Below are 13,501 nucleotides of genomic sequence, written 5' to 3' on the forward strand. Positions count from 1 at the left end.
AATGAATTTTGAGGTCAAAGTCAAGGATCTAGTGGACAAATGGCAACAATAACTTGAAGTGGACAAAGGAGAGGACTTATAGGAGGGAATCCCCCTTAATTACTACTCCTCACTTCGAATTCCTCTTCATTCGTCTCGGAGTACAAGTAGCTGAATCATGCACTAGAAGGAAGATAAGAAAGTAGAGAATGACTGATGATTATCTCAAGTTTTTGGAGCCAAGCCTCCCTAATTTTAAGGAGGTTGTTTGCTAACTTCATTTGTATAAGTAGAGAGGCCTAGGGCCTTAGTAGGGTTGGATTTTTGTCAGATTTTTGCTTATGTAAGCTCTGCTCCAACTTCGAGCTCATTATTTTGGGACAGTCTCATGTAATCTTGTTATTGTTTTGATAATAAAGATGGAATCCTTTTTGAGTTAGCACCGAGTTACCTCAGAGGGCTCAAGCTCTTGGGTTAGGGACCAATGCAGGCAGCCAAGCTCCTCTTTACCTGTATTTGTATGTTATGAAACCAGCTCACAAAAAGATAGAAAAGATAGTTTAACGCCTCAGAATTTAGCCTCGTTGAGGGGGAAACCTACTTTATTTTACACAAATGAACAATTCTTGGATGATTCAAATGAAAAAACCTCCTTTCTATATATAGGAGACTAAGGAGTCACAATTTAACCCAGCGGACCTAGCAATAATAATATAAAGCCACAAAAATAACAATATAGGGATTCTATGGGGCACAGTAATAACAATATGGGGACAATAGGAGAACAACAATATTAATAAGGGATACAAATACAATAGTAATGGGGTAATCACTAGTATTATAGGGACCTAACATTCCCCTCCCCTTCCAAAAAGTGTTGTCCTCAACGCTTGGATAGTTTTGGATGCTTCTGTATAAAATTCTCATCCTCCCATGTGGAATGTTCAGCGGATAAGTTCTTCCACTTGATTAGATACTCTGAAATTGATCGATTTCGTAGCTGTCGAGTTCTTGTTTCTATGACAGCTTCCGGTTCCAATATAATTTTTCCTTTATTGTCAAGTTCTGGAAATATTGTTTGAACTGGGAGCTTGTCACCTATAACCTTCTTTAAACATGAAACATGGAAAACTGGGTGCACTTGAGAAGCTGCAGAAAGCTCCAATTTGTATGCCATCATACCAATCTTTTGCAACACCTTGTATGGACCATAATACTTTGGTGATAATTTATTATCCTTCTTAGCTTGCTTGAGGGACATTTGTTTATATGGTTGTAGTCATAGGAATACCCAATCACCTACATCAAACTTCTTTCACCACGATGTTGATTTGCCTATTCTTTCATTCTATTCTGTGCCAACACGAGGTTATCCTTTAAGAGTTGTAGGACTTGCTATTGATGTTCGATGTGATGTTCCACTGCTTGAACATTAAAATTCTCTCTTAAGTATGATTTGATGGATGCTGGGTGATTTCCATAAAGTGCCATAAATGCGATCATTTTTGTTATTGTATGGGAGGAAGTGTTATACCACCATTCAGCGAGAGGCAACCGTTTGACCCATTCTGTCTTTTTATCAGATAAAAAACAACGAAGATATCCTTCCAAAAATTTGTTTACTATCTCAGTTTTCCCATCAGATTGAGGATGATAAGATGAGCTATGAGCTAACTGAGTACCAAGACAAGAAAATAATTTTGTCCAAAGATTTCTAGTGAAAATGGGATCTCTCACTTACAATAATCTTTGGATTTCCATGTAGCTTTTGATTTTTTTCCATAAATGCAGTAGAAACCGTATTGGCTTTAAATGGATGTGATAATGCACAAAACTGTACATACTTGGTAAGTCTGTCAACTACCAAGATGATGACACTATTTCCCTCAGACTTGTGTAAACCTGTGATAAAATCCATTAAATCCTCCTCCCAACATTGGCTTGGAATGGATAAAGGTTGTAATAGACCCGGCGTCTTAATTGTTTCCACTTTATTTTGTTGGCAAACCAAACATTCTACCACAAAATTTTGAATATCTAATTTAAAGGCATCCCAAAGAAATTCCTTCTTAACCTTGTGGTAAGTTTTTAAAAATCCTGAGTGCCCTCTTAAGGGAGAAGTGTGCAATTCCATAAGAATCTTTTGTTTAAGTTGGGAATTCTTACAGAGGTATAAGCAATCTTTGTGCCATAATGAATCATTTTTCCAGCTAAATGTATCAGATGTACTGGTATTTTGTTGTAACTTTGAAATAAGTGCCCACACTTCTTGATCATTCTTCCATTCCTCCCTTTCTTTGTTTATCCAATCTAGTTGGATAATAGAAATGGTGCATAACAATTCTTCCACGTCCTCATCCTTTCTTGAGAGTGCATCTACCACCACATTTTGCTTCCCTTTTTTGTATATGATTTCAAAGTCATAACCCAACATCTTTGTGCCCACTTTTGTTGTTCTTCAGAGGATAATGTTTGTTCTAAAATGTATTTAAGGCTATCATGATCCGTTTTTACCTTGAAGTGTCTTCCCATTAGGTAGGGTCGCCATTTCTTAAGTGCATGTAGTATTGCCAGGATTCCTTCTCATAAATAGCTTTGTGTAAAAAATTTCCCCTGATTGGATGACTTTCAAAAGAAATGGGTCTTTCATCTTGCATTAAAACAACACCAATTCCATTTCCTGAAGAATCACATTCCACAAGAAACGTTTCTGTGAAGTCTGGTGTAGCTAAGACTGGTGCTTGACACATTGCCGCTTTAAGATGTTTGAAGGCCTTTGTTGCTTCTGGAGTCCATGAAAATGCATCTTTCTTCAATAATGTTGTTAGAGGTGCTGTTGTTCTCCCATAATTCCTAACAAACTTGCGATAATACCCTGTGAGCCCAAGAAATCCTCACATATGCTTTATGGAGTTGGGGATTTTCCATTCCTTAATGGCTTTAATTTTGCTAGAGTCTACCTTAACTCCTTCATGAGATACAATATGACCTAGATATTCCACCTCTTGTACTCCAAAGAAACACTTGGATCTTTTTTCATATAATTGTTTCTCCTCCAATAGTTGTAGCACCCTGTCAACATGTTCAACATGATCCTTCCAAGACTTGTTGTAGATTAGTATATCATCAAAAAATACTAACACAAATTTTCTAAGGAAGGGTTTGAAAATGGAATTCATCCAACATTGAAATGTAGAAGGTCCATTGGTAAGGGAAAGAGGCCTGACCAAAAATTCATAATGACCCTCATGAGCTCTAAATGTTGTCTTCAGAATGTCTTCAGTCTTCATCTTGATTTGATGATATCCTAAACGAAGATCCAACTTCGTGAAGTAAATTGATCCATGCAATTCATCCAGTAATTCATCAATGCTAGGAATGGGAAACTTATCTTCAATAGTGAGCTTGTTGAGCTCCCTATAATCTGGACACGTGCCATCATCCATCCTTCTTGTACGCCAATACTAATGGTGCATAGAAAGAACTTTCAAAAGGTTGAATTATACCAGTCTCTAGCATTTATGCAACCATACGTTCAATTTCACTCTTTCGAGCATAGGGATATCTATAAGGCCTGATGTTTGGAGGAACACTTCCTGGAATCAGATGAATAGCATGATCATGATCACGAATAGGTGGGAGACCTTTGGGAGTATCAAATACCTTGTAATGATTGTCCAAGACTTTTTGGAGATCTAGAGAAATAGATGATTCCGGTGTGGAAACATCTAACGAACATAATTGTGCAACTACACCTCTTTGTTCCTTTTTTAGAAGCTTTGTCATATCGTTAGAGCTAATTATATTTCTTGGTTTCCCTGCAATACCCCTTAATTCAACTTCCTTTCCTTCTGTACAAAATTTCATGAAAAGTTCTTGAAAATTAAAAGCTATTGTACCCAAGGATTATAGCCATTGGAATCCTAGTACAACATCATCACCTCCCATTGGAATGGAAAGCATTGGGCTAGTCAATATATATTCTCTCATGAATAGATTTATATTATGGCACTTTCCAGAGCAATTTATCGTTCCTCCATTTGCAATCATCACTTGACACTCTGGTGCTAGATATAGGAAGCAATTCAATTATTTTGCTATCTTACAATGAATAAAATTGTGGGTACATCCTGAATCAATCAACACTCTAACCTTTTTCTTCTTGATTTGTCCTTCTATCTTGATGGTTTGAGGAGTGGTAATTCTAGCCAATGCATTACAATATATGGTCGGATTCATTTCTTCTTTATCTAGGCTTTGTTCCTGGAGTATATCCTCTTCTTTTGACCTTTCTTGCTCATTTTCTTCTTCCTCTTCACAATCTATGTAGAATAATTTCTTCTCAGCACACTTATGACCTTTAGTGTATTTTCTATCACAACTGCAACAAAGCCCTTTTGCTCTTTTCTCTTTAAATTTTTGTGGTATCAACCTTATAGGTTGTGGAAGACTAGGGGCAACAACACTTCCATCTTTATAGTTGTGAGTGGTATGCTTCCTGGTTGCCATAATTTTGCTTTCCATTTTTCTTGCTAACCTGAATGCCTTCTCTAATGAATTAGGTTCCCAAAGGTGAACATCATGTTGGATATTATCCTTTAAATTCCCTATGAACACATCAATCCTATGCTCGTCTCGAATATTTTTTACCCTTATGTTCAATTTTTGGAACTTCTCAATGTGCTCCATTATTGAACCCTTTTGTTTGAGACTTATCAATTGACTAAAAATTGCGCAAGTGATAATTTGTTACGCGAGCAAAGCCATTGATACCATACAAACTCATTTGGTTCCAAATATAAAGTTGCAATACATACCTTTCGTGTGTTTTGCACATTATTGAGATCAAAAAATTGCTCCACCTGTAATATCCATGTTGCGGGATACTTGCCATCAAACTTCCTCATATCGATTTTTGGAATATGGTGGGTCTTCGATCCAACATTAGAGTCTATGAAATTATGATTAACATATCTTTTGTTCTCATCATGAGTTTCCTTTACTACTCTTTCAGCATTAGTAAGCATTTCTTGTAGAAACTTTGTGAAATTTGTCTTCAAATCTATCTTCAAATATTCCATGTATATCTTCAAATCTATCTTCAAATCATCCATCTTAGCTTCCACGTCATTCATCTTAGCTTCTACACTTTTATTTAAATAATCCATCTTAGCTTCTACGCCTTTCTTTAAACCATCCACCTTAGCTTCTACATCTTTCTTTAAACCGTCCATCTTATATTTTGTTCCTTTTTGTGCAAGTGACACTTGTTGCACTTGGTCTCGTAATTTTGATATATCATGTTGCATTTCTTCCACTTCTTCATGAGTCATGATAGAGCTTTAAGGTTGCTTACTAGGTGTTTCATTTTCTTTCCTCGAGGCATCAATTATTGATAATAATGCTTTACTATTCCGTTTGAATTCCTTCAAACTAATTTTTCAAACCAAGCTTATGCAAAAATTAAAAAAAAACTACACACCTTTTTTGACTTTGTAGGAGCTTGATATTGAATCTCATGTATCTTTGTAATTTTATATCATCCAGTTTTGAAATTGTGACCTGTAGTAGCCCTCCGTGTCCTCTTTCCAATGCCACTAGTTTGATCCAAATTGGATTCTCCAGGGAAGAGTTATGCCAAATCTCCCACAGTGACTTGATTATAGACTAGTTCAATAGAGCGAACTTGTACGACGTGCCACGAGTCACTGTTTCGAACTTTTGCTCTAAAAAATATATACAGGAAACTACAATCCATCCTCTTTCTATACCCTCTTACAAAATTTCAATCCAATGCTCAGAGAGAAAGTTATGATGATTTCCCCAGGTCACTTGTTTCGAATGTAATTCAAGAGTCTGCAAAAAGACCAATTAACTTAGAACATATCTCCTCAAATATAGTGCGAAAAGCTCTGAAATTCAGATCCAAGGTTCAGTACAATGTCTTCTCAAATGGGTTTTTTTTTTAGCTTTTGAAACATCACAGAACAAAATTTATAGCGAAAATACCACGAAGACCTATTTGGAGCAATGAAACCATAGAATCCAATGCTCTAATAGCAAATGTTATGAAACCAGTTCACAAGAAGATAGAAAAGATAGTTGAACGCCTTAGAATTTAGCCTCTTCAAGTGGGCAACCTCCTTTATATTACAAAAATGAACAATTCTTTGATGATTCAAATGACAAAACCTTCTTTCTATATATAGGAGTCTAAGGAGTCACAATATAACCCAGCCGACCTAACAATAATAATATAAAGCCACAAAAATAACAATAGAGGGATTCTATGGGGCACAGTAATAACAATATGGGTACAATAGGGGAACAACAATATTAAGAAAGGATATAAATATAATAGTAATGGGGTAATCACTAGTATTATAGGGACCTAACATTTCATGTTTATTTCAGTTTGTAGATTAGGTTGTTGTTAGATGTATTTCTTTTATGGTTAAGAATAGGTTGATTTTGATGATTCAGTAGTTTCCTTCCATAGATCATAGTTTAGACTAGTTTGATGCAAAACTCTGTTTTTCTATATACACTCATTTCATTGCTTGTTTGATCTTATTGGTTGAATGTCGGCTCCTTTATAGTAGATCTCTTCTAGCAGCAGGTCAACTTATTAACCATCCCATCCTCCATCTAATCCATGCCCTATAGGTCACCCAAGTCTCACTTCAATTATGCCTTAATTTCCTGCATTTTCCATAGAACTTCTTCCTCTCTCCTTGAGAAAACCCAATCATATTTCTCTCTCCTAGTGGTTCATGGTATACCATAGGCACCCTAACACCTCACTCCAACCTTCATCCACCTCTTTCACCCACTCTCACACCCTCAAAACAATGAAAACTACTCTCAGCCTCTTGTAGAATGTTGTTTCTCCTCCTATAGATTTCCTGTGTCCACTTGTAGATTTTCCTATAGGCTTCCTTTTTAAGGTTGAGTGTGGGAAAAGCCTCCAAAAGGCCACCTGAGACCTCCTAGGACCCATATACACCATCCTACATCCTCTCATGTCCCAAAACCACCCTTCAACACCACCTATTCGCTGACATATTCACAAACAATAAATTACATACATGTCAAATTCACATAGAAATACATAAAAATCGAAAAAGATGTTTTTTTCTCATCTACTTCCAGAAATAAATTAGTTAGATGTTGCTTATTTCTTTGAGTAGGTAATGGAATTGTTTTCATGGTTTTCATAGTGCTTTCTGCAAAAGAAGGATTAGTTGGTTATTTAGGATTTACTTGGTTTGCTTTACATTTAAGTTTTTTTCCTTTCTGCACTTAGAATAGTATCTATAGAGTAGTCTATCTCTCCTTTCATCATATATAGAGCTTCTTCTAGAATCCATAGAAGTTGGCTTGAGCTCCTAGTGATCTTGCGTGGGCTGACCAAGTGACAACTTGCAATAAGAACTAGTACTTGTGCATAGAGCATCGATGCTTCCAAGTTTGTTACGAATTACCAGGTTGATAAGAGTAAAGTAGGTAGCCCATGAGTTGCAGCATTATTGCTGCAATACTGGTGCTCACCATATATTACAATGCATAGACCACCAAATATATGGACTCATTTAAGGACCAACATGTATGAATGCATCTTTCCATAATTTTACACTCTTTTAGGGACATTACATAAATTTCTCATTGCAAATAGCACATCAATTCTCATGAGAATTTCACCAATTGATTCATCCTAGATCTCAATGAAAAATTATATCCATTGGATGGGGAGCATGTAGTGCGGTTCCAAAGGCACATATATAACATTGACTGAAACTGTAAAGGATATATGCTCACACAAAAATATTAAATGGTACTACAAATTTATATAGATTTAAATAATATTCATTCTCCATGATAAAAATTTGAACAGTTCTATGAAATACAGTTCCCAAGATATATTCTGTCCACACATTTGAGCATTGTCCAATGTCTTTGCACATGAAGGAATCACACATGAAGCAACTGCATTGAAACTAACTACAACTTGCTCAGCCGCAATTTGGAACGTTGCCACCAGAAAAAAAAAATGAATTTGTAAACTAATATATACTTGGAGCATTCTCCAACACTTAATATATCTATCTCCATGGATCATTGGGGAATTAAACATATAATTTTGAACTTATCTCCATATTGACATATACAAAATAAATGTTATGTACCAAAAACAATGCCAATCAAGCAATGTGCTCATCAATGAAATGTGATAATCAATGCAATGTGCCATTATATAATATGTGAATGCATACCTTTCAAGGTATTAAGGAGGTTTCTTATTATTTAATCTCCAGTTACCCAGCAGCCCAAGTTGTGCATACTAAGCTAATGGGTTTTTTTGAAATGTCCTTGAGAAGGTTATTTATTCACAACAAAACTTCGAAACTAAAAAAAATGCCTCCAAAACATTATCTCCCTTTTTCTATCAAATGCATAGCAAACTTGCGCAACACCTGCGGCATGTCCAAAACTTTGACCAATGCTCATCTTTCCCTACTATGTTTCTACATTCTTCATAAAAAAAGTAACCTCCATTTGAATGCATATGAAATATGGCCTCGAATGTATATGTAATACCCCCATTCGATTGCATATCCATTCCAAATTGAACACATATTTAATACCTCCATACCTCCATTCCAAGTGGAACACATATGTAATATTATCATTCCAAATTAATAACATATAGCCATAATGCATAAGCATATCTCCATAACGCAATAATACAAAATGCGTGACATTATCTCCATAACGCAATGAAACATAACGTATCAAACTTGTTTTCTTGTCAAACCAAAATGAATATGGAAAACAATTGCTTGGCACACAATGCATTGCGGATAGGGACTAATTGCTTGGCTGGGCCTAATTGCTAGGTTGAATAGATAAATATGTTTCCTCTTCCATTCCATTCTTTCAAATGCATATGTAATATCTTCATTAAACTCGGATGTAATATGTATTCTCAGGCCATGGGGCTATATTAGAGCCATTGGCTTGTATGTTATTATGTTGAGTTTTGTTTGGCAGTGTCTCTAGCTTTATCAACGTATATGAATGTATTATGGTGGCTGCTTGGCGTAATATTACTATATAATGTTATTATAATATCACTGTACTCTATTGTTTGACTTAATATCATTGTATTCTATTGCTTGGCGCAAATATATTCTCCAACATTGAAAAACTATTGTGCAGCAATAAGACTATTGTGCAATGATAATAATAATTTCATTAAATGCTTGATAATGGCATAACCATCTTGATAATGATAACAATAATAACACTTGATGATAATAATATTGTCATCAAACAATGATAATGTTTGATAATAATAATAATGTCATGGAACAATAATAATGCCATTGAACAATAATAAACACTACTGTTTCTGCAAGGTAATCAATGTTGAAGGTATCAATAAATTTGTTTCCATAAAATTGTTACAATGAAATATATGAAGACTTGACCACTGGCTCGTTACCTGCTAAATATCCGTTCCAACATAATAATGGACCACACCATCAAATAATGCCAATTCAAATTTACTCCTCACATTATTATAACATATGTCTAAAAAATATTATAACTCCAAAGCCATTATGTACATCAGATTCCAAAGACTCTCAAATAGATATGTCGCAATATATGTATTGATGCAGGAGCATCCGAATGAAGAGGTGAAAGCTGGGAAATATTTTTTGTTTATGTTTTATTTTGTTTCATTTAAAATTAGGGCTGACTCATCCATTGTTAGTTCTTAAATTAGGTAAATAGATTAAGTTAGACTTATTTTAGAACTATTTGAAGAAAATGTTGAGCAACCTAAAAATAACTGAGGAACAATTCCTCAACTATAAAAGAAACTGCTAACAATGTATTGAAAATAAAGGAGAGAGAGAGAAGGTTTATTCTTCTTTTTATTAAACGAATTAGCATATGGTTGTAAGTGTATGGGCGGGATGTAAAAGAAACCACTGGTATTAGGAGAGCAGGCCATAGCAAGAGACAAAATATTAATATGAATCCTTTGTTTACTTGTTATGTGCAAAGATAAAATTCAAATCCATATAAATGTGTGTTTCGAATGATTGAATGATGAATTCAATCTAAATCAGAGCTTCTGTACCATCCATATATATATATATATATATATATATATATATATATATATCTGCAGGTGAATTCGACGGACACAAAGAGGAGATTCAATACATAGAGAAGAATTGCTCGCAACATAGCGGAAAGTTTTATAAGGCCCGAACAATAGAGGAGCAAAAGATTGAGGAAGGTGGCACTCAGGGATTGCTGGATCTGACAGATCGACGGATGAGATTTGTTCACGAAGAATGAGTGAAGTTTTAACTATTGCATTGGAGGAATACAAAAGGGCGTGAATAACCCCAACCTTGGGAAATCACCGATTGCAATCAAGCGATAGAGTGACAACCGTTGAATCTGTGGGGAAGATCAATGACGAAGATTTAATCGGCGAGATTGAATTCACGAATGGAATAACCCTAACCTCGGGCGATGGTCGATTGAGATCAAGCGAGAGAGTGAGGACCGTTGGATCTGTGGGAAGGATAAACATCGAAGATTTAATCGACAGGTTTTTCTCAACGAATTCCAACGCGATCATCGGAGTGATCGCATCACAAAAATTAATGGTGGTTTCCTAGTGAAGGAGTATTCATGCAAGCGCTAATATGGACCCAATGATATTTATATGTCCCGATACATAAAATTTGAGATACGACCTATGTGTTCGGAGCGGGTTTTCCTTTGTATTCCTATGTTTCCCATATTTTACGATAGAATGTATGGTCCGGGTTTTTTAATGTAAAAGCACCAATAATGTGTTCCGACAGTGTGATCGCATATCGGGAAAGTGGAAGGAGTGGGTAATGTGACCCGCGGAGGAGCCGATACCCGATTGCGATAAAGGTGTACCTCGGGAAATGTGCAAAGACTATGGAATAAGCGGGAAAAGTTGTGTTACACATGTTTTATGTGTATTTCCTTTATAAATGTCTTATAACAATTATAGTGCCAATTTGAAGGATTTATGTGGTAACTCTAAGATAACCAAGAAATAGGAACGATTATATGTATGCAGGGTTAAGGACTTAAAGGGTTGTAGAGTTCTGATAGGAAGAAACAGTGAAGGAAAAAGACTGGGTTACTAAATTGAATCATTCTACAAAGACTGGTTGAAGAGGCCATAGCCATTAAGGTTTGAAGATTAGTGCATGCAGGTATTGCATGGCATGATTTTGGTATCAAAGCCAAGTTTTACTTCTCTTTATAAAGATGGAGGTAGGAAGAAGGGGCCGAGGAATATCCGTTAGAAGAGCAGCAGATGAAGAGCTACGAGAAGAGATTAGAAATTTGAATGCACATTTGGCAGCAGTGGAAGCAGGAAGGCATAGAGATCGGGAAGGTGGGGATGATAGTGAGGAGGAAAACATAGTCATGACAGATGGGTTAGATGACGAAGGACCTGAAATTAAGCTATTGAGATCAGTTTTATTGGCTAGTAGCAAGCCAAGACCGGAGTTCTCTAATTATGATGGCAGCTTTTCCATAGAGGCACTGTTAGACTGGATAAGTGAATTAGATAAATATTTTGAATATGAAGAAATCAACGAACACAAGAGGGTCAGATTTGATGTCACCAAATTGAAGGGACATGCACCATTGAGGTGGGATATTGTACAGGCAGAAAGAAGGAGATTAAACAAACCCTTGATTAAAAAATGGGATAGGATGGTTGTGAAAATGAAGAGAAAGTTTCTGCCTAAAGATGATCAAATTTCCCTTTAAAGACAAGTACAGAACCTGAAGCAAAGAATGATGACTGTGAAGGAATATACTGAAGAATTTTAAAAAATTAACCTAGGAGGTGTTTATGCAGAAGATGCCACTCTGAAAACAATGAGATTTGTGAATGGTCTACGGATGGAGATGCTAGATGAAATTAGCATTCTTTCCCCTAAGACCATGGAGGAAGCTTATCAAAGTGCTTTGAAGGCGGAAGCAAAGATTGCTAGGAAACAAAATGCCAAAAGATGACATGGTTCTGGTAGAGGTCGAGGATAGACCTTTGGTAGAGGTTGGACTTCCAACACCAATGAAGAAGGTAGTAATTCGAAGACTTCGGGACAGAGTGAAAGGGAAGGTAACACCAAAGGAGGAAGGCCATACTAGTGAGGAAGAGGTAATGGCAGAGGCAAAGGAAATTCCTATCAGTGTTACAAGAGTCACAAGTGGGGACACAGGTCCTTTGAATGCCCTAAAAATGAACAAACAAGGCAGAGGGGAGCATATGTTGTTCAGCCCGATGAAGTGGAGGTACCACCATAGGAGGTGGAAAATATGCTAGAAACCAGGGAAGCCTTGGTGTTGAACAAGGTTTTATTAAAACTAGCTAAGGAAGTAGCTGATCAAACACAGAGGAAAGCATTGTTCCGGACTGTATGTAAGTCACACTGAAAATGTTGTAAATTTATTATTGACAGTGGGAGCACTGATAGTTGGTAGCTACAGAGATAGTGGAGAAACTAGGTTTGAAGAGAGAAAAACACTCAACTCCATACAGGGTGTCATGGTTACAGAAGGGACACCAATTGTTAGTTGATGAATAATTCAAGGTAGATTTTTAGGTAGTTAAGTACAAGGATAAGGTAACTTGCGGCATAATGCTGATGGACGTATGCCATATTCTGCTAGGGAGACCATGGCAGTATGATATGAAGGTAGTCCATGATGGAGTGGAAAATTGTTACAGATTTATTAAATATGGGATTAAGCATACCTTGGTACCCATAAAAGAGAGGAGACAACAGAAACAAGTGGAACAAAAGCATCACTCCTAGGACGAAAGGAGTTTCTGCGATGGATAGAGGAGAGTGAATTGGGTTATGCAGTTGTGAGAAGACTGAGGGCAGTGTTAGTACACACCAATCTTACTGATTTTCCTATGGAAATACAGAATATCTACTATAATTTAGTGATATTGTGGTAGATGATCTACCCGACAAATTACCAATTAAGAGGAGAATTAGTCAACATATTGATTTTATTCCAGTAGCTAGTTTGCCAAACAAGGCTGCCGACTGGATGAGTCTAAAGGATAATGTTGAAATCTGGAAGCAGGTACAGGAATTCTTGGACAAAGGACTGATTTGGGAGAGTTTAAGCCCTTGTGTAGTTCCAACTGTTTTAGCTCCCAAGAAACGAGGTGAGCGGGGAATGTGCACAGATTCGTGGGCCATTAACAAGATCACCATTAGGTATAGATTCCATTTACCTTGAATGGATGATATGATGGATTGTTTGAGTGGAGTAGCATACTTTTTAAAGATAGAACTGAAAAGTGGCTACCACCAAATGAGAATTCGAGAAGGTGACAAGTGGAAGACAACTTTTAAGACTAATGAAGGCTTGTACGAATGATTGGTTATGTTGTTTGGATTGAGCAATGCCCATAGCACGTTCA

The sequence above is a fragment of the Pinus tabuliformis genome, chromosome X, assembly GCF_031772625.1.
Source record: "Pinus tabuliformis cultivar Carrire ecotype Pingquan chromosome X, CPIR1, whole genome shotgun sequence".
Lineage (NCBI taxonomy): Eukaryota > Viridiplantae > Streptophyta > Pinopsida > Pinales > Pinaceae > Pinus > Pinus tabuliformis.